The sequence below is a fragment of the Lepus europaeus genome, chromosome 17, assembly GCF_033115175.1.
Source record: "Lepus europaeus isolate LE1 chromosome 17, mLepTim1.pri, whole genome shotgun sequence".
Classification (NCBI taxonomy): domain Eukaryota; kingdom Metazoa; phylum Chordata; class Mammalia; order Lagomorpha; family Leporidae; genus Lepus; species Lepus europaeus.
In genome coordinates, this window is record NC_084843.1 from 76,430,525 (window position 1) to 76,451,222 (window position 20,698).

General features: G+C 48.8%; 1 protein-coding gene across 1 annotated transcript in view; it reads left to right on the forward strand.

Annotated features, from left to right (window-relative positions):
* Positions 1 to 5,516: 5,516 nt before the first annotated feature.
* BMPR1A (bone morphogenetic protein receptor type 1A) overlaps positions 5,517 to 20,698 on the forward strand; it is a 132,796-nt gene continuing 117,614 nt past the window's right edge. Inside the window, exon 1 of the mRNA XM_062213869.1 lies at positions 5,517 to 5,616. The gene's annotated coding sequence lies outside the window, so the exon portion shown is untranslated. The remainder of the gene's footprint in view (positions 5,617 to 20,698) is intronic.

The following is a 20,698-nucleotide window of genomic DNA, read 5'->3' on the forward strand; positions in this document are numbered from 1 at the left end:
TATCTCTCCAGGTATCTCAGCCTGAATCTTTATCATGGCACCTGCCTTTCCTGACTGGTCATTCACAAAGTGATCACACTCAGCTCCAGACGCCAGGATTTCTGCACTACTAGCTCCAAAGGCATTCTTAAGTGGAATCCGTGTTTAGGAGGAATAAGTAGAATCAGATAGGGATCTTTCATTCTGAATGTATATGTATTTTCCGATTAGATACTAAGCACCTATTAGAACAGGTAACATTTATGATATATAATCAGTACACATATGTTAACATTTAAAAAAAATTCTTTATTTATTTTGAAAGTCAGAGTTATAGAGAGAGAGGGAGAAACACAGAGAAAGAGATTTTCCATCCATTGGTTCACTGCTCATATGGCTCTAAGCCAAAGCTAGGAGCATGGAACTTCATTTGGTCTCCCACATGGGTGGCAGGGTCCCAAGCACTTGAATCATCTTCTGCTGTTTTTCCTAGGCCATCAGCAGGGACCTAGAAAGGAAATGGAGCAGCCAGGATACAAACTGGTGCCCACATAGGATGCTGGCATCTCAGGTGGCAGCCACAATGTCAGCGCCTAATTTTTTTTTTTTTTAAAGATTTTACTTATTTATTTGAAAGTTACAGAGAAGAGACAGAGAGATCTTCCACCTGCTGGTTCACTCCCCAAATAGCTACAACAGTTGGGGCTGGGCCAAGCTGAGGCCTGGAGCCAGGAATTCCATCTGGCTCTCCCTCGTGAGTGGCAGTGGCACAAGCACTTGAGCCTCCTTCTGCTGCTTTCCCAGGCATATTAACAGAGAGCTGGATAGGAAGTGGAACTGTTAGGACTCAAACCAGCACTTGTATGGGATTCCAATGTCACAGTGCAGCTTAACCCACTGCACCACAATGCTGGACCCTATTTTCTTTAAAAACTTGTATTTACTTATATTTATTTGAGAGGCATCAGTGTGCTCCCAGTTGCTGGTTTACTCCCCAGATGCTCATAACAGAGGGGGCTGGTCCAGGCAGAAGTGAGGATTCTCTCACGTGACTGGCAGAGACCCAACTGCTTGAGCCATCACCTGCTGCCTCCCAGGGTCTGCACTGGAGCCAGAAGCAGAAGTAGGACTTGAATTCAGGCCCCTCCAGTAGGGGGTGCAGGTATCCCTCAGGCATCTTAGCTGCTGGGTCCAATGCTTGCCCTCTTTTAACAATTAGTTTTAAAATTCCTACTCCTAGAATTTCTGCTTTGTACAATGAATGCTACAAACCCACACGAAAGGTCTTCAAAAGGTCCATGCAAAAATGCCTATTATCAGAAAGCCATGCATGGATTTCAAAAAATTATTGCACCAAAATAAAGTTACCTTTTAATTTCATTTTTGCACAACTTTTTGAAGCATCCCTGTGTGCGTATGCTGCAGATACATATTAAATATAGACTTCTCTGATTACAAAGTGACCCAAGCATACTAGGCCATAAACTCACTGTGGGGCAGTGAACCGAGATTTGCCCTGGGCTGAGTGGGAGCCAGTGGGAGGCCTTATCTCCAGGTGCTGGGGGGAGGAACTGTCGCCCTCTAGGCAGTACCTGATAGCCAGAGAGCAGTGAGCAAACAACAGGTGGTAGTCCAGGAAAGCAACAAGCATCAGAATGTCCAACCAATGGGAGAGCAGGGACGCAGAGGCTCTGCAGACAAAGAGCTGGAGGCGACCAGGCGTCCTCACTTGCAGCAGAATCTGTGTTGTAGGGCTGGAGCTGACTCCAGAAAGCAGGCAGAGAAAAATCCAATTCCAGGCAGGTGAACAGCCCAGGTTTTTCATAAGAAAAAAGCTCTCCCCAAGTAACCAGTAAAGACAACAGGAGGCTGAATCTTGGGCTAGGGACCAAAGCTCTGAAACTTCTTCCTGCCCCAGGGCCTAGGAAAAGGTCGAAGCTGCATGGATGGTAGGGAAAGAGGAACACAGAGACCCAGGGCTTGGCAGGACCAAGGGATGGCAGTGCTTTAAAGCAAAGAGAAATTAGAATGAGGTAAAGGGAGGGGCTGCATTGTGGCGCAGTGGGCAGCCTGCAATGCCTGTTGGGAATTCGGCTGCTCTGCTTCCTAACCAGCTCTCTGCTGTGGCCTGCGAAAGCAGCGGAAAGCTGCTCAAGTGTTTGGGTCCCTGTACCCACATGGGAGACCTGGATGGAGTTCCAGCCTGGATCAGCCCTGGCTGTTACAGCCATTTGAGGGAGTGAATTCATGGATGGAAGATCTCTCTCTCCCTCTCCCTCCCTCTCTCCCTCTATCATTCTGCCTTTCAAATAAAATAAATAAATATTTAAATAATAAAATGGGGTAAGAGAGAAGGAACACATTGTAAATAGAAGGGGAGAGAGGAGAACAAATTCTGATTTATGAATTTTTCTGTTTGTGCACCTAATTATACTCACATACACCCATCTTTTCCTTAAACACAGTTTCTGTTTTGGCTTGGTCCTTCTAAACCATCCTGGGGTATTATTAGCCAATTAAATGATGCAGTCATGTTCATGTTGAAAAACAAAGCTGGGGCCGGCGCTGTGGCGTAGCGGGTAAAGCTGCCACCTGCAGTGCCAGCGTCCCATGTGGCTATTTCACTTCTGACCCAGCTTTCTGCTATGGCCTGGGAAAGCAGAGGATGGCCCAGGTCCTTGGGCCTCTGCACCTGTGTGGGAGACCCAGAAGAAGCTCCTGGCTCCTGGCTTCAGATCAGCACATGTCTAGCCGTTGCAGCCAACTGGGGAGTGAACCAGCAGATGGAAGACCTCCCTTTTTCCCTCTCCTTCTCTCTCTGTGTAACTCTGACTTTCTAATAGGTAAATCTTAAAAAAAAAAAAAAAAAACAAAACAAAGCTGTTTCCTACACTGTCCACAACACTTTCACCTGTTTAATACTGGGTCTGAACCCCTGCACCAAGCACTGTCCCTCCTCGCTGGTCTCTAACTCATCTCCACACCCACAGAGACTCAGCGCTGCTTCTGCCTCACAAAACCTTTACAACAGGAAAATGACTTTGGATGGATGAGCACAGGTTCATCCACTGGCCTTGGATCCCTGAAAGCAGAAGCCCCCACTTAGCAGACGGTGATGTTGTCCACGGCTTCCCCGGCCAGCCAGGCCCTCTCCAACGTGGCCCTGCTGACGAGGTTCACCAGTGCTTGGAGATTTTCTTCTCCCACGATGGACAGATGTTGAGCACTCACTGTGTGCCAGGCACTAGGCTCCGAGAGAGCTCAACAAAGTCTTTGCTCTTGGAGAGTTTACCTTCTAGCACGGCCGAGGGACTCAGACTACAAACAGGGGACTAGGTAATTCCAGGCAGTAAAGAGTGGTACAGAGCAAATGTAGTCGGCTGTGCTGGGGAGTTAATTTTGGGCACTGGGGACAGCGTCCTTGAGGAGCTGAGAAGTCTGAGAAGGGTCATTTGCATTCCAAACACTGCATGACTTGGGCCTGCAACAAACTCACTGCACAGAGGAAAAGGTGTACTTCCAGCCCTTTTGATTAACCTACCTCGAGGAATACATCAGAGCATGTTACCTTTGGACCTGGGGCTTGCTGCCTTTGAATTTGGGGAGCAACCATCCGTGTCCACACGTCTCCTGGGGCTCCCCGGCTGCTCTGTTCTTTCGTGGGCAGGCAAACCGGAGAAACAGGCTGGCATGTACACACATGCCAGCAAGCAGTGAGAACACCGAGCCTGCGTGGTTCCAGGTAGGTAGGCTGTACGCTGCGATATGCTAAGGATTTGCAGGCTGGGCACTTGGAAGGTCTTATTTATAAGGACAGCAAAAGGATATGAAGTAGGATTCCCAGAGATCTGAAAGGGACTTCGTAGAGAGGAAAAGACACCATGCCTCAAATTTGCTCTCATGTCAGGAGCATGCAACACAAGCCAGACAACAACAATTTGTACATTTAGAAACTTGATGTAGCAGAAGTCCCAACTTGGGATTTCTGGCTATCTTATAGACTTATTGCTATGTCTAAAATTGAACGAGGCCATAAAAACTGTGATGACACACCTGCCATGGTTTTCTCCACCATGATACACCACTAAGCACACACCCATGACACCTCTGGCCAATCGGTCTGAATCTCCTTTAGCAAAAAGTCCTCCCTTTAAAAATTAAAGCAGGCTGGTGCGTAGGACACTTGAGAAAGCAAAGTGACAAATTTTAGCGGACGCCAAGAATCTCATGTATCCTCATCTTCTTGCTTAGTAAGATCCTAACACATGACTCTCCAACCTGAGACAGCAAAAGAGCTCAGGAAAGATTAGGGAAAGGAAAACTGAAATCAAACCACAATAACAGAAGGGGTCTGGGGATTCAAGGGCAAAGAGGGTACAAGGAAAAAGAGGAAAGCAACAAAGGCACACTCTCAACAGGAGCACAGCACTCGGGAATACAGGGAACACACCGACATCCGAACATCTCTGTGAGTACGTGTGCAAACACGAGTATCAGGGCCTGGCCCGCTCTTCCCTCTACCTTTCCTCCTTCTTTTTTTTTTTTTTTAACCCAGTTTTAAGAGATTTTAAAACAAGGGATTTTTTTAAGTGTCTTTTGTAAAAGATACCCGACATATTCCTGGAAACACTTACCGAGGAGGTTTAAGGTCAAATTTGGCTACAAAGGGACTACCCATTGCCTTCCTCCACACGCAGGAAAGAGGGGACACATGGGAGGCACGGGCAGTGGACACCATCTGCATTTTCCAAACGCAGGGCACGGCACGCGGGAGGATGCGTGCAGTATTTATAGCCCGCTGGCATAGGCTCTGATGGGCCCCGCCGCTCCTTAGCTTACGCCTCTGGACTTCACCGGAGCCCGGAGCGCCGCGACCCCAGCTGCCAGGCCGCTGTCCCTTGGTTCGGGAGGCGGCCGCCGGGCCCCGAGAGCCACCTGGGCACGCAGCGTGCCCGCCTTTCCCTCCACCGTGGGCACGGAGCCTTAGCCTCCAAGCCCGCGGCCAGGCGCTCACACGGACCCGGGGGCAAGCGCAGCACCGCGCCCACCCAGGGGGGTGCTCCGCGCCGCGGCGTCGTCTCGAGCGGCCCCGCCACGGCGGCGGCGGCGGCGGCGGCGGCGGGGCTGGAGCGCGGGGGGCGGCCGGCGGCGCGCGCGGAGGAGAGGCCCCCTCCTCACAGCAGCCCGGCGCCCCCTTGCCGGCGGCGGCCGCTCCTCCCCGGCAGCGGGGCGCCGGGCTTCGCGGGCCCTTCGGGCACTTCCGCCGCGCGCTCGGCTCCTTTCGTGTCCGGGGCGGGGGCGGGGCCGGCGCCGGGCCCGGGTGCGCGCGCGCGCCGCGCCGTCTCGCCGAGCCGCCCCTCCCCCAGCCCTCGCACCCCCGCCCCTCCCCCGCGTGCGAGTGTCGGCGGCAGCGGCGGCGGCGGCGGCGGCGGCGGCTGCCGAGATTGGAATCCGCCCGCCGGGCTCGGCGAAGGAGGCGGGAGGAGGGAGGGCGGCCTGGAAGGCTCGGATCGCACGGCCGCGCGAGGGGGCGACCGGGCCGGGGCCGCTGCACGCCGAGGGCGAGGCCGAGCCGGGCCCCCGCCGCGCCCACCCGCTCCGCGCCGAGGGCCGGAGGATGAGTTCCCCGGGGTCCGGGTGAGTTGGCTCGCGGGGAAGTGCGTGCGCGCGCCGGGGGAGGCCGGTGGCGGCGGGGAGGCCGGCGCGGGGTTCGCGCGTCGTCTCTGAGGGAGCCGGGCGCGCAGAGGCCCCGGGCGAGGGGGCGGCCGGGCCCGGCTCCCTCACGGGGTGGGGGGCCCAGCCTCGGTCGGGGAGGCGGTGGTGGTGCGCCCTGGGCCCGGGCCCGCCGGCCGGAGACCCCCCGGCGCCGCCTCCGGCCGCCCGGCCCCTCTTTTGTTCCCCCTTTCACCCCCGGGTCGCAGGCCGATCGGGGAGGCGGTGTGGGCGCAGGCGGTTCGGGCGACGCTCGTGGGATCCTTAAATGGCAAAGGCGCTCTCACCTCGCCGGCCCGGGGGCCGCGCGGTGGGCAGGGGTTGGCGCGCCGGTGCGGGCTTCGGGCCGGCCTGTGCGTGTGCGGTTCACCTGCCGCGGCGCGGCCTGCGCGGCCCGGGCCCCCGGCGCCGTCCTGGCGGGGAACTTTCTGCCCGGTGGCGGGCAGCCCTGTTCTCTTGCTCCTGACTCCCAGGGGGAAGGTCTGGCAAGAAAAAAGAAACAACAAAACAAGAAACGAGCGTGCGCCAGGGCTGTGTGTGTGTGAGTGTGTGAGGGTCCGGCGACCAGCGGCCGCGGCGTGCGCTCGGGGTCAGTAGCGGTGAGGTGGGCTACTCTGTTTTCCACGGTGAGCACCCTGTGCCCGGGACTCAGCACGCACTTGGCACCTGTGCTACGTCATACAGTCCTCACGATCACCTTGGCTGTCGTAGTCCCCCTTGGAGCACTCGGCCTGAAGTCAGCCGGGACCTGAACCCGGGAACCCGGGCTGTCGGGCGGACGAGCTTTAACGTAAAAAAAAAACCAAAAAACAAAAAACCCACACAGCTCAAAGCCAACTTTCCGCGGACGCTGTTTTAGGTGTAGGAGCGCGGTTGGAACGGTCGCTGTCGTGTTGGCTGGCGGTGGACGCTGCTCCCTGATTGTGTGCACTTTGGGAGGAGTTAAACTTCGAGTTAGCAGAGTGGGACTTCATGTTTATCGTTGTTGAAAGAGTGTGGACCGGGAACATTTAGATTTTTTGCGAAGTGTGGAGCTAAAAAAAAATAAATAAATAAAATACGGGTGGTTCTGTGACCCAGGGGTGGGTGGAGTGTAGGGAAGACGGATTGACATGTAGAACGAATTTTCAGTAGGTCCGGGGCTCGCTCTCCTCGGAGCCCATTTCTGACCACCTCTGCTCCTCCACCTCTCTCCACCTTTGACTGAAAAGATGGAGGCGTCGGGGAGGGATTCCTGCCTCAACTGCTGTTTCCTCCCATCTCCGAGGAGGGGTCTTTTCTGTCCCTAACTAGGCAGCGTCTTGTTTCCTCTTTATGTAATTTTCTGACTTAATGCAGCGTGCGTTATCCCCTGCCTGAAAAGCACAAACAGATTCCTTCAGTTTCCAGAAAACTTTTCTGAAGCCCACTACCCCCTCAAGCTGTGCTTCTGCAACCTTTCCTTTTCACAGCACGCTAAGGTTTTTAAAAAGTTTTGTCCTTAGGAACGTCATGCATGGTCATTAGGGGAAAGTCACCAAATAGAGCAACACGTTCTGTCGCGGATAATCCCTTCTGGGAGGGGTGGGGGGGTGGCTGGCTTGCTTGCTGGGCGACCAGCCCTTTGGTTAACCCCTTGTGATCTGGATGTCTCCTCCCCCCACGACCACGGAGCAGCTGTGACCTCATCAGCACCTTTCAGCGCCTTTCTCGGCCCTCCTTGGCAGCTGTCACATTGAGCGTGGATGTGGATGTGTGTTCTTGACATGCGTGTCCTCAGCTGTGCAGGGCAAAGGGGAGGGTGCCTGCCCCTCGCAGAAGCTTCAAGTGTGGTGTTGAGGAAGGTGAATCCCACAACTGAATACAATTGCGAAGATAATTAAAGTTCAGAGCATCCTAAGAGTCTCATGGGGCCCCTGGGCTGTCACTGGTGGTACTGGGAGAGTCCTAGAGGTTGCCTCTGAGATGTTCCTTGGGAACCCCGCTGAGTTGTGTTGCGAGAGAATGAAGTGGATGGCAGGGGGCTTCTGGGATGGCCGACTGACCGCCAACCCTGTTCTTTTCTGCCTTCTTCCTGGCGGGTTTGTCGCCCAAGTCTCACTTTTCTGAAGTCTCTGGTCTCTTGTTATTGTTCGGATCTCTCTGAGTGATTCTCGGGTCTCTGTTGTTTGTTTCTCTTCTGCCCTTGACTCCTCTCCCCACCTGCTGTGTGCACTCCTGCACCTGGCTGTTCTGGTTCAAACGGAGCTGCTCTTCCTAACCAAACCTGCTTCTCTGGTGTTCCTTATTTCAGTGGTTGTCACACCAGAGCTTTCCCCATTTCATCACATCCTGTCTGTAGCCAACATCTGTTCCATCTGCTTCCGGGATACAACTCTTCTGCTTGCTGTGTGATTCTTAATTCACCTTGGTATCAAGGTTATAATAGACCCATAAAATGAGGTGAGCAGCTTTCTTCCTTCTCGCAGGAGCAGTTTAGACTGGAATTCTCTGTCCCTTGAAAGTTTTGTGGACCTCGCCTGTGGCACCACTCAGGCTTATGTCTTTGTTTTTCTGGAGAGAACCTTGAATACCATTTCAGTTCATTTAGTAGCATTTGGTTTGTGTAGGTTTTCTATTTTTTGTGTGAATCTTATTTTTTTATATTTTCCATAAGTTCATTGAGCTTGCAAATCTAATGTTAATTGGTTTTCATAGTTTTTTTTTTTATATTTTTGATTTTTTTTTTTGCGTTAAGTCTGAGCTGAGTTGGACTCTAATCCTATCAGCGCTAATGTTATGATATTCTGCCATCACTTTCCCTCTTGTGTAGTGTTGTATTTCTGCATAAATTAATCTTGAAGTCTAGTTCTTATCACTCTCCATTCGGAAGTGTGTTCCATGGCATTTATCTTATTCCTTTTTTTTAAGACCTTCCCATCCTAACATTAAAAAAAAAAAAAATATATATATATATATATATATATATTTGAAAAGCAGGAAGGGAGGGAGAGTGGGAGAGGGAGAGAGAGAGAGAAAGAAAGAGAGAGAGAGAAAGAGAGCGCTTCTCTTCTATTTGCTAGTTTGCTTCCCAAATTCCTGCAACATCCACAGCTGGGCCACATCAAAACCAGGGGCTAGGAACTGCATTTGAGTGTTCCCACATAGGAGACAGGAACTGGAGTACTTGAGTTACCACCTTCTGCCTCCCAGTGTGTGCATTAGCAGGGAGCTGGAATTGAAAGCAGAGCTGAAACTTGAACCCAGGCACTCCCATATGGGTCTTAACCACTACACCAAACACCCCCTAGAATGCCTTTTTATTACCAACAAGTTCCTTATTCAGTGGAGGTCATTCCATATTGACCAGGTTGCTCCACCTCTAACATTGTTAGGATCCCAGGTGAGTGGTACTGAGTTATGTCAGTTGTAAGATGCATGCTAGTTTTAAAGACAACTTATAAAGAAGAAATACATCTAGTCGTAATGAGCCATTGGTTGTGAGGTGCACTCCAATCTCAGAGATGCTAAAACATGATGCCTGCATATTATTATTGGTCACTGTAGTTCCCCTAATCACAACTCCTTTTTCTTCAGTGTAGATTTTGAGAAGAAAGAATTTAAACTGAAGTTAGAAAGACTTACATTTCTGCTGTTACCATGAAAAGTTAGTTTGTAAAAGAAGAGGATTGTTAACAAGTGAAAAGCTTCAGGCAGTAGAGAGAACAACTTCGTTTTTGGATGGGACCTCACAAATAGGCCAGTCTGGTTTGGAGGACTTTGACTCTCAGCTTTTCATATTTTTCCCCCTAATTTCTTTTGCCTGTTATCTAAGCTGGCAAGTTCTCTAAAGAGCTGGCATTTTCACAGAAGGCACAGCCTTTGTGAGGGAAACTGAGTGGGAGCTATGATGGCCATTGCTCATCTTAGAGACAGAGTCTGGTACTTACAATGAGGATGCACAGTCAGCGCTGCACAAAGGGGGTAGTTCCAGGACCGCATGTGGACCCCAAGGCTGCAGGTGTTCACGTCGCTATCAGATGCTGTGTATCTACTTTTACAACCAATGGGTTTTTTTTTTTTTAAGGTTTATTTTATTTACTTGAAAGACAGAGTTACAGAGAGAGGTAGAGCCACAGAGAGAGAGGGGTCTTCCATCTGCTGGTTCACTCCCTGAATGACTACAATGGCCAGAACTGAGCTGATCCGAAGCCAGGAGCCAGGAGCTTCTTCCAGGTCTCCCTCGTAGGTGCAGGGGCCCAAGGAGTTGAGCCATCTTCCACTGTTCTCCTAGGCCATAGCAGAGAGCTGGATTGGAAGAGGAGCAGCGGGGACTTGAATTAGTGCCCATATGGGATGCAGGCACTGTAGGTGGCGGCTTTAACCTGCTGCACCACAGCACCGGCCCCACAACCGATGTTTTGAAGAATGGATGTTTTAAAAAATGGAAACAAAATGAAGTGCCTGGAGGCCCCCAGTTGTGTGTTTTGAAGAGATCACTAACTAGGGGCCAAGGAGATCAGGTGATCAGTGGAATCTCTTGCAGGGGTGCTCAGTGGGTCCCTGAGCTAAGCTCATACGGACAGTTAAATGTAGAACTAGTCAGTGGTAGCTAAGGATGCTGTTTTGAGGACCTCTTATTTTCTCTGGTGTGGTGGCATTTGTTGTTTTCACCACCCCCATTCTTTTAAGATTTATTGTATTTATTTGAAAGGCAGAGTTAGAACGAATGGGATCTTGATCTTCCATCCCCTAGTTTAGTCCCCAAATGGCCACAACGGCTAGGGCTGGGCCAAACTGAAGCCAGGAGCCAGGGGCTTCATCCGGGTCTCCCACATGGGTGACAGGGGCCCAAATACTTGGGCCATCTTCTGCTGCTTTCCTAGGTGCGTTAGCAGCGAGCTTGATCAGAAGTGGAGCAGCTGGGACTTGAACTGGTGCCCATATGGGATGCTGTTGTTGCAGGCGGCGGCTTTACCTGCTATGCCACAGTGCCGACTCCTGTTGTTACCATTTATACTTTGATGCTTCTCTTGCACCTGTTTTCTTCCTTCCTTCTTTCCTTCCTTTTCTGTAATTTATTTTTTGAAGAATGCAAATTTCATAAGTACAACTTTAGGAATATAGTGATTCTTCCCACCATACTTGCCCTCCCACCCACACTCCCACTCCTCCTCCTCCTCCCTCTCCCCTTGCCAGTCCCATTCTCCAGGAAGATTCATTTTCAATTAACTTTGTACACAGAAGACCAACTGTATACTAAGTAAAGATTTCAACAGTTTGCACACACACACAAAAACTGTTTGAGAACTAGTTTTACAGTTACCTCTCATAATACAGCTGGTTGAGGACAGAGGCCCTGCATGGGGAATTAGTGCACAGTGACTCCTGTTGTTAATTTAACAATTAACACTCTTACATCCTTCCTTCCTTCCTTTCTTTTTTTTTCTTTTTAAAAGACTTATTTATTTATTTGAAAGCATTACAGAGAGGCAGAAAAGAGAGAGAGAGAGAGCGAGCGAGAGAGAGGTCTTGCATCTGCTGGCTCACTCCCCAAATGGCTGCAATGGCTGGAGCTGGGTGATCCGAAGCCAGGAGCTTCTTCTGGGTCTTCCATGTGGGTGCAGGGGCCCAAGGACTTGGGCCATCTTCCACTGCTTTCTCAGGCCATAGCAGAGAGCTGGATTGGAAATGGAACAGCCGGATCTGGAACTGGTGCCCATATGGGATGCTGGCAGTGCAGGCGGCGGCTTTACCCACTTTCAGATGTGTTACACGGCTGATCTCTCAAACAGTGGTGCTTTGCTCTTGCTGTGTGTCTTGGCTGTTGATTTATGCAGGGGAGGATGGGGACTGCCAGGTGTCAAGCTGAAGTGATCACATTTGCAGTTTAGGAAGACTAGTTAGGTAGGAGTTGGAGGATCAGTTCAAAGGAAGACTGAGGACTTGAAACTTGTAGGGAAGCTTTTTTGCCCTGGCCAGACTAGGGTGGTGGCGGGTAATTATGGCCTGGAATAGATAGGACTGGGTGACTTGCTGTGGATTGGGGAGGGAGTGGGGTTGGCAAGAACACGTCCCAGGTCTCTAGCTGGGAAAGCAGGGCGCAGGGGTGGTGGTTGACTGAGATAAGAGAGTGTGGAGGAAGTGCTGGTTTGTTGAGGAGAGCAGGAATTGCATGAGGTTTGAGGGGTCTCCCAAGTAGCTAGGGGAGAGTTCCTCTCGCTGTGTTATGGGGCTGGAGTTTGCCAGAGGTCTGGGCGGGAGGTAGGCTTGGGCAGTGATTACCTACCAGATAGGCTCCTTGTTTTCACAGTGGGAACCTGATGGCTCTCTCAAGTGGCTTCAGCCCAACTCCCATTAGCCTCCAGGGGGAATTCCCGCCTTTGAAGAGCCCAGCAATAGGCATGGTTGGGTCTGAGTGCTCTCTACTCTCCTGCCTCCATATTCAGGCCTGTGCACTCCTCTGGCAGAGGAGGACCGTGGGCAGCTACAGGTTTACATTGGCTCCAGGAGGGGGAGAGGAACCTGTTGTTCTTAAATGTATGTATATATTTAAAGATTTATGTATTTGAAAGGCAGAGTTACACAGAGAAGGAGAGAGAGAGAGACATCTTTTATGTGCTGGTTCATTCCCCAAATGGCTTAAGTGGCCATGCTGGGCCTGGCTGAAGCCAGGAACCTGGAACTCCATCCAGAATCCGACACAGATTGCAGGGACCATCTGCTGCTGCTTTCCCAGGCACATTAGCGGGGAGCTGGGTTGAAATAGAGCACTGGGACTTGACTCTAGCACTCATATGGGGTGCTGGTGTCAGAGGTGGCAGCTCAACCCACTGTGCCACAGCCGGCCCCAGGTGCATAGATTCTGTCTCCTGGAGAGATCCTTATGGGTCTCCATGAGAGTAAGGAACCCTTGTGGACAGGCCTGCCTGAGAAGCCCACCAGAGCTGCCTGGGAGCCCATGACTGATAGTCTTTCAGGAGCCATGTGGGGATGGGCAAAGAAAAGATGGCTCTGGGCCAGTTAGACAACACAAGTCTTCTGGTTCTTCACCCTTTAAAGACCATTGTCATAGAATCTGAAGAAAATTATGAGGGGTCTTCAGAAAGGTTGTGGAAAATGTGTATTATGGAAAAGCTCTGCATAGATGTAAAGTTTTTTTTTTTTTTTTTTTTTTGCGCCAAAATAAGCTTATCTTTTAATTTCATTTTCCGATGAACTTTTTGAAATACCCCTGCATACAAGTAAAACAATTCTGCATACAGTAGCACCGGGGGTGTGTGACAGAGAGCCTGGAGCAGAGCCCCAAGAAGCACCAGTTTGAGACCTGGATGGAGCAGACAGACGTTAAATAACTCCCTAGTTATGTTAAGACCCACGCCAGGAGAGCCAGGCCGCTTCCCACAGTGTGTGGTGAAGGAACCTGGCCTGCTCCTGGGAGGCTGGAATGCAGAGTGAGACCTTAGGCAGGAACGTAGGGGAGCCTGTCTGGAGCACGCAGCACACTTTAAAGCAGACCAAGTGTTTTTTCTTTTTAATTATACAACATCTATTGGGTAATTTGAGAAATGTGAAAAATTATAAAGAAACAGCAGGATGATGAAGGTTTTGGCTTCTTTTTGTAAGTAATGCTGGTAAAAAATGAAAGGAACATCGTGAGCTTTAAGATAATTTTTTGCTTAAAAAAAAAAAAAAAAACTCCATGACTCTAATGCGGAGCAGTTATTTGTAGAAATTGCAGGTCATATGATGCTTTGGACCTGATGGCATCCCTGGTTCTGACTCCGGGCTGAGGAGTCTCTTGTCTAGCCTTGGCAGTCAGTGACGAGGGAAATGGCTTAGAACCAGTGGTGTTGTTTCCATGCCTTGCTTTCTTACCTCCTCCTTTGATTACTGATTGTATTAGATAAAGTATTAGAAGTGTTATGAGTACAAACTCTTGGTTTTAAAGTTAAGAAATTTGTAGGAGACGTGCATAGTTGTGATGAACTGTTTTATGTTAATTAAAACTTGTAGTTAGTTTTTTAAGTTTTAGTATTCATTTTATTAGAAAGGCAGGGAGACAAGAGATCTTTCCATCTGTTAATTCACTCTCCAGACGCCCACAGCCTCCCCGGCCTGGGCCAGGCTGGAGCCAGGACCTTGGAGCTCAGTCTGGGTCTCCCGGGTCAGGGGCAGCAACCCAGGTACCTCAGCCATGTAAGCTGCCTTCCAGCAAGCACATCAGCGGGAAGTTGGATCAGAAGCAGAGCAGCTGGGATTCAGACTGGGGCTCTGATACACCACCGTGCTGGGATGTGGACGCCCCAGGAGGCAGCTCAGGCTGCAGTGCCACACACACCTACCCTGCTAGTTTTCTTATTAGCAATTAAAATTCTTTGTGATGTACTTACTGCAGGAGTATAAGGTCTTGAGTGGTTAAAATTTGTACTTGATTGAGAATGTTTTGGATTCCTGGCTAAAATAAGCTCCTGACAGGAGATGTTAAAGGCTGTTAAATTTTGAAGGTTTTTTTTTTTTTTTTTTTTTTTTACATGTCTGTGTTTTTCAAAAGCACAATTTTAAAATGTCATGAAATAAAAACATCTCAAGAGTAACTCTCCGGGAGAATCTTAAATATGCACCAGAGCAACAAAGTGCAGTCACTTGATGACAGACTATTTTTTTGATTCTCCATTTCAGTAATCTGCCATATAATAAAAGTATTGGAAACATAGTCTATGTTGGATTTGTATGTGTATCTTAGTAAGGAAAAACAGTTACTGTGCCTCAAATAGTGCTTTAGTCATCATTCCTACTCGTTAAATATTTTTCTCTGGTTTCCTATTGCTTACAGTATGAAACCCAAGTTCTCTCAGATTGGCCTGCTCTGGCCCAGTCGGCCTTTCTGCCTCACTCACTTGTTCCTATTTTAAAGTCATTTAAATACTTACCTCTGGGTTTGAGTTGCGAATCCTTAGACCCGTGCCACTGCAGGCAGCCCCTATCTCCTGTGGCTGAAGAAGACTTGAAATGTTGCTGGTCTGAATTCAGCTGGGCTGTAAAGTGTGCATTACATGCCAGATTTTAAAGACAGAAATTTTGAAAGAAATGAAATGTCTCATTGTGTTCTTAAAATATTGGTAACATATTGAAGTGATATTGCTTGGGATATATTGGATTAAAGAAATATATCGATGGCGCCGCAGCTCAATAGGCTAATCCTCTGCCTGCGGTGCTGGCACACCAGGTTCTAGTCCCAGTCGGGGTGCCGGATTCTGTCCTGGTTGCCTTTCTTCCAGGCCAGCTCTCTACTGTGGCCCGGGAAGGCAGTAGAGGATGGCCCAAGTCCTTGGGCCCTGCACCCACATGGGAGACCAGGATAAACACCTGGCTCCTGGCTTTGGATTGGCGCAGTGCGCTGGCCGCAGCGGCCATTGGAGGGTGAACCAACGGCAAAGGAAGACCATTCTCTCTGTCTCTCTCTCTCACTGTCCACTCTGCCTGTCAAAAAAAAAAGAAATTCAATTTCACTTGGTTTTTAAAAAATGTTTTTAGTGTAGCAGCTAGAAACTCTAAAAGCAAAGGTTCTGTTGGACAGTGCTGCAGCCGGCTCTCCTGTCCTGGTTCTCTGCCTGTCAGGATGCTCTGGATGCTGATGGAAGCCCTGTCCCCTCTGGGCCTCCTCCTGCAGCGGCCTGGGCCTGAGCTTTAGCCCCTTCCTCGGCACCATTATTTGAAGGTAGCATTTTGGAATTTCTTGTACCATCTACTGACACAGATTTCTTCACTAATCAAGCCTTCTTGGGTTTTAATGCTAATATGCTTGGTGAAACCCCAGTATAATTTGCTTGACTGTATGCTACAGGAGTTACACATATTTATGGTCAGAACTTCAAACCATACAAACACGAGGTGGACAGCGAAGGGTCCTCTGTAACCTCCCCCCCCAGCACTGCCAACCACGCAGATACGCTGCCTTTTTTTTCCTCAGTGCCTTCGTGTGTTTCTCTGTTCTCTGCCCACTCTCCAAAATGGGGTCGTGCTGTGCATCCTTTTCTGTAACTTCTCTGTTTTTACTGAATAGATGTGGACTCTTCCATCCATTCACTTTGATTTCCTTTTGTTTTTAGAAGCACACAGCATTCCGTTTCACGTGCACACATTGATTTATTTACCAGCTCCTTCCTGATGAGTAATTAGATTGTGTCTAGTTTTTTCTTTAGTACAAACAGTACTGTGGCATTTGTATTTGTCCTGTGAGACTGCTTGTGTGTTGCAGGTTGAATTCTTAGAAATGCATTTGAGAAGCCGTGCAGAATTGGTAGAAGGAGACAGGGTTCCCAGCTCCTCTTCCTAACAGTCGGTATTCCTTCAACATGCTGGCTGAAACAACTGCATTCAAGTTAGGAAATTCCTTTGCTGTTAGAGTATTAACACAATGAAAAATTGGGACTGGAATTGTGGTATAGTGGGTAAAGCTGCTGCCTGCAATGCAGGAATCTGCTGTGGGCACCAGTTTCTGTCCTGACTGCTTCACTTGCAATTTAGCTCCCTGCTAAAGGCATGGAAAAGCAGCAGAAGATGGCCCAAGTTCTTGAGTCCCTGCAACCCACATGGGAGACCTGGAAGAAGCTGCTGGCTTCAGCCTGGGCCAGTGCCAACCATGGTGGCCATCTGGGGAGTGATCCAGTAGATGGAAGATATCACTCTCTCCCTCTATCTCTATGACTGACTTTCACGTAAATAAGTAATCTGCACAAGTCAGATTTGATGGATTTTCCAAAAATCCATTCTTGAAAACTAAGATTTCTTAAAGTTGAATATACTGTTAGACTTAACTTTATACCCAATATATTCCTATAGTAATATTGCTATTCATTAATGGAGTGGCATAGTAATTTTATTTATTCATTTGAAAGGCAGAATTACAGAGAGGCAGAGGCAAAGAGAGAAAGAAGTCTTCCCTCCACCGGTTCACTCCCCAAATGGCCACAATGGCTGAAGCTAGGCTGATTTGAAGCTAGGAGCCAGGAACTTCTTCCGGGTTTCCCACATAGGTGCAGGGGCCCAAGAGCTGGATGGGAAGTGGAGTAACTGGGTCTGGAACTGGCGACCATCTGGGATGCTGGCACCGCAGGCAACGGCTTTACCCACTATGTCACGGTGCTGGCCCCAGTGACATAATAATTTTAATAGTGTTGACTAAGACTTTGTTCTTTCTAAAATTATTCACTGTCCTGTTCTTTTTTATCATCTTACCCATTTGCATGGTGGAGTCAGTGGTTTGTGTTAGAGTCAGTGGTTTGTAACTTGTGGTCCTATCATTGAGGAGAAACAGAGAAAGTGTGAAGTTAAATACTTACACAAAGGAAGCACTAATGTATTGTAAAGAAAACCCGGAGGGCCATGTGGCTTGGCAGGTCAAACCCGTGCTTAGGATGCTGGTATCCCATAATGGAGTGCTGGTTTGAGTCCCAGCTGCTCTCCTTCTAACCAGCAGCCTGCCAATGTACCTGGAAAGAAGTGGTAGATGGCCCAGGTACTTGGGCCCTGCCACCCATGTGGGAGACCTTCGTGGAGGTCCTGGCTTTGGCCTGGCCCAGTCCCTGCCATTGTGGCTGTTTGGGGATTGAACCAGCAGGTGAAAGATCTCTTTCTGTCTCTCCTTGTCTGATGCTCTGCCTTTCAATTAAGTAAATTTTTAAAAAGGGTAAAGAGATCCTTGTAAGATTACAGTGACTTTCCTTTTATCTGGGTACAAGTAGCTAAAAAGACTAATTAAATATTGGCTTGTATGTTTAGTGACCTATCTGTACATTTATCGTATTCTTTGACTTACTACATTCTGCGTCCTATGTGTGTGACCTTGAGCCTACATAGTTAATTTCTGTAAGCCTTATTTCTTCATATGCAAAATGTGGATGGCAGGGTCCTCCCCCACAGGTTACTGTGAGAACTCTGGGATAATCAGTTCAGTTATGTTGGTAATACTGTGCTTGCCACATACGCCTTGAAAAATGTTATTGAAGATAATATTTGTGAGAAATAACTTAGAGGGTTCTTATCTTAAAAAGCAAACATGAGGGGCCACTGTTGTGGTACAGTGAGCTAAGCTGCCATCTATGACACTGGCATCCCATATCGGAATGCTGGTTTGAGTCTTAGCTGCTCTGCTTCTGATCCAGCTCCTTGCTGTTGCCCCTGGGAAGGCCCTGCCACCCATATGGGAGTTATCTCCCTTAAGCTGCTTCACTAACCAAATGCCCACAACAACCAGGGCTGGGCCATGCTGAAGCTAGGAGCCCAGAACTCAGTGGAGGTCTCCCAAGTGGATGGCAGGGACCCAAGTACTTAAGCTGTCATCTGCTATCTCTCAGGGTATGCATTAGTAGGAAATAGAAATCAAAAATTGTGTTGGGACTTGAACCCAGGGAAGTACTACAGGTCCCAAGCTATGACTTAACTGTTGTACCAAATGCCCGCCCCTGTATTCTTAAAAAGCAAATTTGAGGGGCTGCAAATGTGGGGTCGTTGCAAATTAAATCTAACTGATAGTCACTTTTAAATTGGCAAAGAACTTAAGTATATCATCCCTGCTGGTACACTGATGAGAAATTGTGTTGCTTTCCCTCTCTTGTGCTTGAAGGATCAGAGGCTAATGAAAGTTGCCTCCCCAAGGTCACACAAGTAAGTGTAAAAGCAAATACAATCAGACTGTGCTTGTTATCCCACGTGGGTGCTGGGAACTCAGTTAGCAAGTAAAGCAAGGGCTCCACTTCCTGAAGAAAGCCTCAGTACTTAGTGGGCACCATCCTCTCCTGCAGTTAGAATGGGGCAGAATGCGGTCAGAAGTTGGGGGCAGGGAACTGTACAGCAGTCCTGCGATCGATCGCCAGTTGGCCTGGATGAGGGTTCTGTCTTCTTCCTTCTCCCTGCCCTAGAAGCTTGGCAAGATCCAGACCTGGACGTTGCAGATATTAGTGAAGTGGAGTGGGCCGTCTCTTCACCTTGGTGGTGGTTGACATGCAGCTGTCTGGTTTCTCTGTGCCTGTTTGAGCAAGCAGTAAGTCTCAGTGTGGACAGAGGGGGTGGCAGTGGAATAGCCTGTATTTGTTTCGAGTTTGTTAGTTCCCATGGGTGACACAGAGCAGAACTGGGCTTTGGATGTCTTGTAAGGGCTGGCACCACTGGGCGGGCAGAAGTACTTAGGAGAGGTTGAGCGGGAGCAGATCTTTAGGAGAGGCAGGCCGTGGGTGAGCCGCTCGTCCCCTTGGTCATCCAGAGCCCGGCTTATCCCCAGAAGAAAAGCCATCATTTCTCTGGCTGTGGTACTGGCAGTGCAGTTGCTGTCTCAGGTAACGCAGAAGTACTGAGACATTGAGACAACCGATTCTGGTCTCCCTCCCCTCCCTTGCAAGACCAGTGACTGCCCTTCCTCCAGGTCCGCTGTCTTGGACCGTGGATCATACTTCAGTTTGGAGAGGAAAACAGTGATTGTAAGACTGAAGGTTAAAGTTTTAAGTTGCAGTAAATTGAACTGGATTGGACTTTTCAATTAAACTGGAAGCTGTTTACTGGAAAGCTATAGAAACTTCAAGATGCCCTTCAGAGGTAGGAAGGGAGGTTTGGCCAACTGCAGTTGGGGAGAAGGATCAGAAAAAAATAAAACTTTCTCATGTTTGTAGCAACTTAGGATTTCTTACTGATGTAATGTGAGTGTCACCTTAAATTATGCCAAAGCCCTGTGGACACCCAGGTCCCATTTTCTTTTCTCCATATGAAGCTACTATGTTATTACACTATGACCATTGTATATTGTCTTACATACAGTATTGTAGTATGACCACTTAATCTTTCCCGTGGTTCTTTTTAAAAGTATATTCTAATTCTGGTCAATGTAATTCTGGCATTAAATTGTTCTTAATTAAATTTGCTTTGAATTTATAAGTATATTATATGATAATCATTTTCATTAGAACATTATTAATCCTTGGCTTTTATGGAGTTGAAGTTTATCAAACTTTAGGAACCTTAAATAAAACAAAAAGCACTAGTGTAATGGTGTATTTTTACTCAGTGTAGGAGATTTTGACTTTTATGAGGTTTTAAATTAATCTTCAGTCATTATTCACATATAAAAGTTCAGTGAGGGCCGGGCATCTAGCCTATTGGTTAAGACACCAGTTAAGACGTCCACCTCCCACACCACAGTTTGTGGGTTTGATTCCTGACTCCTTAGTTCAGCTTCCTGCTACTGTTGACCCTGGGAGGCAGTGCTGATGGCTCAGATGATTGGGTTCCTGGGAGCCATGTGGGAGAACTGGGTTGAGTTCCTGGCTTTTGGATTTGATTTAGTGTAGCTCTGGCATTGTAGGCACTGGGGAGTGAACCACTGGATGGAAACTTTCCTTTCTTTCTCTGTGTCTCTGCCTCTGCCTCAGAAACAAAAGCAGGGGCCGACTTTGTGGTGCAGCAGGTTGAGCCCCTGCCTGTGGGGCAGACATCACACATGAGTGCCAGTTCCGGTTCCAGCTGCTGTGCTTCCTGTGCAGTGCCCTGCTAATGCACCTGGGAAAGCAGCAGAAGATGGCCCAAGTGTCTGGGCCCCTGCACTCATGTGGGAGACCCGGAAGAAGCTTCTAGCTCCTGGCTTCAGTCAGGCCCAGACCTAGCCATTGCAACCTTTTGGGGATCAAACAGTGGATGTAAGACCTCTCTAACTCTGCCTTTCAAATAAATAGATCTTAAAAAAATAAGGGCTGGCATTGTGATGCAGCAAGTGAAGTTGTTTTTGTGACACCACCACCCCATATTAGAGTGTCAGTTGTAGTCATGGCTGCTCTGCTTCCCATCTAGTCCCTGCTAATGCACCTGAGGAGGCAGCAGATGATGGTCCAAGTACTTGAACCTCTGCTACCCTTGTGGGAGACACGGATGGAGTTCTTGGCTCCTGGCTTCCCAGCCCTGGCTGTTGTAGGCATTTGGAGGAGTGAACCAACTAATGAAAGATCGCTCACTCACTCTGTCTCTCCCTGTCTCTCATTCTGCCTTTCAAAGAAAGAAATCT